The sequence below is a fragment of the Silurus meridionalis genome, chromosome 10 (assembly GCF_014805685.1).
Source record: "Silurus meridionalis isolate SWU-2019-XX chromosome 10, ASM1480568v1, whole genome shotgun sequence".
NCBI lineage: Eukaryota > Metazoa > Chordata > Actinopteri > Siluriformes > Siluridae > Silurus > Silurus meridionalis.
This window is the reverse complement of record NC_060893.1, coordinates 12,734,194-12,739,043: the sequence shown is the minus strand read 5'-3', so window position 1 is coordinate 12,739,043 and position 4,850 is coordinate 12,734,194. Positions and strand designations below refer to the sequence as shown.

Sequence of the window (4,850 nt, the reverse complement as noted above, 5' to 3'; positions counted from 1 at the left end):
GTTGTTTGCTCCAGGCCCATGTACTCTCCTCTACTGACCCGAATTCTAGATGATTTTCATCCATATTATTGTCACAGATTTCAAAACATCAGATTTATTCCAAATGCTGAAGTGACTAGAATTAAGCAGATTCTTTTTATTTAATTGTATTATTTTATGTCAGGCAATAAAATGTTTTTCCATCCAAGACAATATCACATGACCTACATGTAAAAAGTCCACTGCAAATGTGTGAAACATTGTCACATATAAAAGTGAAATATGGCTTTTCTGTAAGGGAGCTATCATTCAAAAAATACACAAATTCACACACAGTTTGAATGAACAAAAAGAAAGTTTTTTTTTCCAATCATCATAAGGCAACATTAAGAGTAATATACTGTAGTTGTTACATGCATATTATGGACAGAGGTTTGTAAAAACCTGATCATTAAATTATAATAACCTCCACTACTCTGGGAAGATGTTCCAGTAGATTTTGGAGTGTGCTTAAGGAGATTTGTGCTCACTCAGCCACAATAGTGTTAGGGACGTTAGGTACTGATGTAGGCTGATGAGGCCTGGTGCAATCAGCGTTCTAATTTGTCCCAAAGGTGTTGAATATGCTTGAGGTCAGAGCTCTATAGCCGGGCACTCAATATCTTCCTCTCCATTCCATGCAAACCATATGTTCATTGAGATGGCTTTGTGCACAGGAACGTTGTCATGCTAGTGCATTCAAAGATGTGTGAGTTTCCAACTTTGTGGTAAAAGTTTAGGGAAGAATCACCTACAGCAGGTCAAGTCAAGTGTCCCAATATATGCCCAAGTAGAGCTAATTGTTATAGTTTAGTTGAAGTACGATAAACAGTAGTAGGAGTTGTAGTTATGTATTAATAGTTTAAGAATGTTGTACCTTGAGTGAGTGTGAGCAGTGAACGGTGGTATTTCGACAGTGGATTTAGTGTGTGTGAATAATCTCAGCCATCTCTCCACCTCTCTCCATGTGCTCATATAAATCCTACAGCCTTGATCTGACAGAGGTATTCCTGAAGCACACTAACGTGACTGGACGCACACGCACATGCACACATGCACACAAACACAGACACACACATGCACACAAACCACAATTTATGACATTCTGATGAGTAACGAAGATGTACAGGAAGTTGATGGGGCAACATCAAAGAAAACGTTCCCCCTCCCCATTGCTTCCATCTGACTGGAGGTGACAGCTGGAGCATGCTCGTTCACTCCTCATTCCTGCTGCCTTTGCTATTTTTAAAGACAACATAGCAGTCGAAAGGTAAAGTGTCAGTTCAAAGCCTGGCACCACACGTCCACCTTTTGTATGCAAAATTCCATTTACAGATATTTATTATTATTAACATTACTCAGACATCAAAGTCTCTAATGTCTAGATTAAAAGCCATCTTATTTATTTCAAAAGTTATCAGAGTAAAAAAGACAGATCTGTTGAGTGGTCATGATTTTTCTCGGCTCTCAACACATTTACCTGATTGTGCGTGTGTGTGTGTGTGTGTGTGTGTGTGTGTGTGTGTGTGTGTGTGTGTGTGTGTGAGTGTGTGTAATGTAAAGTCAAATATAATTTTACCTTTTAAGTATTTTTGATTATAAAGTGTTTAAATATTCACAGCTGGTGAACACTGCATGTTAATCCTTTCACTCTCAGTGAATTCAGCAAAAATCACCTTCAACAACATTTCTGTGTCCTTGCTGATAAACTTAATTTTGTGTAACATTTGAACGTCCTCTATTTGACTCTTCTGGTGCAGCCTGTGTGTATACATGTTCTCATTTGTCTCTCTCTCTCTCTCTCTCTCTCTCTCTCTCTCTCTCTCTTGCTGAAAAGCATGAATGATAGATTTAGTATATAAATAGAAAAGCTTGACAAATCTCTTTACTGGTCAGAATGTAGACAGTCTTTCCCTCTCCATCTGTCTTGCTCATCTTCTATTTGTCACAGGCATGCAGAGATACAGTGACAAGTGAAACACAAAAATGAGCAACAGATCTAGATAGGGAGTCTTATTTCATTTTTATGTAGTTCTACCTGTAGTGAGAGGTTTGTGTGTTTTACTCTGTGTTTCTAAATCTAGTGTTTCCTGCTTTAATAGCCGAACAGTTGGAACATGAACACTGTGCTTGGTTTTTGATACCTAAAGTACTACATCTTTAACCAATGGTACTTAAAGGGCTAGAACTAATAGAACTGCATATGCACACGTGATTTTGTTCATTCATTTATCTTTAGTAACTTGTAATCTCTGGAGCCAAAGTTTATCTTGAGAAAACTGACTATAAGATTCCTTACAGGATGCCATACACAGATACAATCACATACAATTAATGTCTCCAGTCTCTCCACTGACATTGTTTTGTGAGCAAAAACAAAAATCTACATAAACGAGAACACATGGGAAGCGGTAAACAGACAATAAACGAGATGAAAGAGATGTGAGGAAGCATCTGTACATGATTGTGCAGCAAATATCATACAAAATATTAGTTTTCTGTTTATTAATGTTCCAATTTCCTAGGTAATTGAACACTAACATTAAAAAATGTTTTACATTATCCTAATAGCATTACACTTTGAAATGTGTATTTTTCCAATGTTCTTGGAAAGATAGTGGTAGTGAAGTGGTTAAAAATATTGGACTCCTACTCAGAAGGTCATGTGTTCAAATCCCAGCCTTGCCAAACCACCCTTAACCCAGCAGTGGCAGCATAAATGCTCAGTTGTAAAGGATACATGAAAATTGCTCTGAACAAATGGTGCCTGACAAATGCTGAAAATGCTAAATGTTACAGCAACACTGTAGGAACTTTTAGAACTGTTATGTAAAAAAGCTGTAATATCTAGAAACCTGAAAATGTTCTGCTGGCAGAAAATATGTAGGCACACAAAATAAATGTCTCCTTGGAAAAATAATTAACTTTTGCTAATATAGGTAGATATACAATCAACAAGTTTCAATGACTAATGCCACCATAACTAATGTTATTGTTACACATTGTAATGAGGATGAAGTCACTTTCACAGTCAATGTTACAGTCCCAGTCATTCATATCTAGAACCCTAAGTTTCCTATTTGCACCACTATTTGTTTTTTGAATGTGTAGTGGAAAACCACCCACGAGTGTACATACTCACCTGCCTTGCTGTCAGAAGGAAGCGCATTGTGTGCAATGCAAATACACTTAAGCAGCTTACACTCAAGAAGTGCACTTGCATATCCATTTGGGCCTTAAGCCAGACAGGTGATGGGTTCCCATTTGAATTTCATTGAAAATGTTTAGACTCACCCTCAGTCCTTTCATCCTCCTGGAACAAATTTCACAGCTGGCAGACATCATCGTACTTCGGTGTCTTTGTCCGTGCTGCTTTCAGCTAAGCAGCTTGAAAACAAATCCGCAGATCCACTTTGACCACTGAATATATCACAGCTCATTTCTATCTATGTATTATTTGCTTTATTCATTTATTCTTGGTGCATTTTATATAATCTCATAATCTGCTTTTGTTCCAAGATTTCTCTGTAAAAGATTAGCACAAACACAAACACACACACACACACACACACACACACACACACACACACACACAGAGAGAGAGAGAGACAGACAAAGACACATACAGTCACACAGTCAGCTGAATCAATAAGAAGTTTGACGTTCATTAAATCTCCATTTTTATTATGATGCCTTCCCTACATACAGTCATCGTCTAAAGTGAATTGAACATTCAAACACATGCACCAACGAACCCACACACACACACACACACACACACACACACACACACACAAAATCTATAGCTTAATCTTCACTGTCACCAAACACAGTCGTATAATTGTTTTTGAAGTTGATATTGAACTTACTCATTGTAAGAAGGACAGAAACAGGTCAGATGTTCATCCTTTTGTGTCTTTCTCTGTGGAACGGAATTCAATCTCATTCGATCTTCACGCCGTGCCTCCTTCCCCCGTCTTCTCTCACACGCACAAAATCCTATCACTAAATTCATAGACATCACTTTCACATGTTCTCTCAGTGCTCGAGGCTCGGCAATATAAAAGAATCGCTTTGTCCTTTATTTTTGACCTTCATATAGGCAATAGCTCATAGAATAATGTCAGAAGCTCAGCCATCTGCTGCTGGTACAGACAATCTATCTGGAATAAAACCCTGGTTTTCAGTTTCAGGTTTCTGTTTAAATGGAATTCAAAAGCTACCACTGACCAGCGTGGCCTCTGATGTTTAACCATTATACAGCCCTGAGGTTGAAAAAAAAATGATTGTGTTCTCTTTTTCTACAAAAGAGTCACTGTTCTGCTATGTTCTTTTACCACCTACACCAAGTTTTTGCCCTGAATACTTAGTACAAAGTGGTAGGAGGTGGTATATGGATATTCCTCAAGTGGAACAAGAGTTCACTTGAGAGGTGAATACATCAAAAATGATAGATGTCTGTAGGAGGGAAGGGGAAACTGTAATGCTCCAGTGCTCCCTCTCCACTCTAGAAACAATCTGTTTTTGGATCAGATTGATATTTTGCTTCAAAACCTCCATAAAACAATCTACAATACCAAACAAATGTTTGAAAGCAACACTACCTTAATGCAAAAAATAAGATTTTGTTTAACCTCTTCCAACCAGCTCTTGTCCGAGTTCTCACACATGGCCAGATCTCAACAAGGTCAAAGTGTCATACCGTGAGTATTTGCAAAAACATAGAAAATGTGATGCAAACGTTTTCTCTTCTTATTTTCTTCCAAACATGTACATACAGATATCTGTATGTGTTGAATTTGCAATATGGAAATATTAGAGCTTTTGGTTTC

The 4,850-nt window shown here is 37.7% G+C and overlaps 1 long non-coding RNA gene across 1 annotated transcript; it reads right to left on the bottom strand.

Annotated features, from left to right (window-relative positions):
• Positions 1-304: 304 nt before the first annotated feature.
• LOC124392778 lies at positions 305-4,195 on the bottom strand. Its single transcript, XR_006927213.1, has 3 exons — positions 3,888-4,195; positions 3,313-3,543; positions 305-1,257 (listed from the first exon to the last, which is right to left on the bottom strand). It is a non-coding gene; the product is annotated as an uncharacterized LOC124392778 (long non-coding RNA).
• Positions 4,196-4,850: the final 655 nt, after the last annotated feature.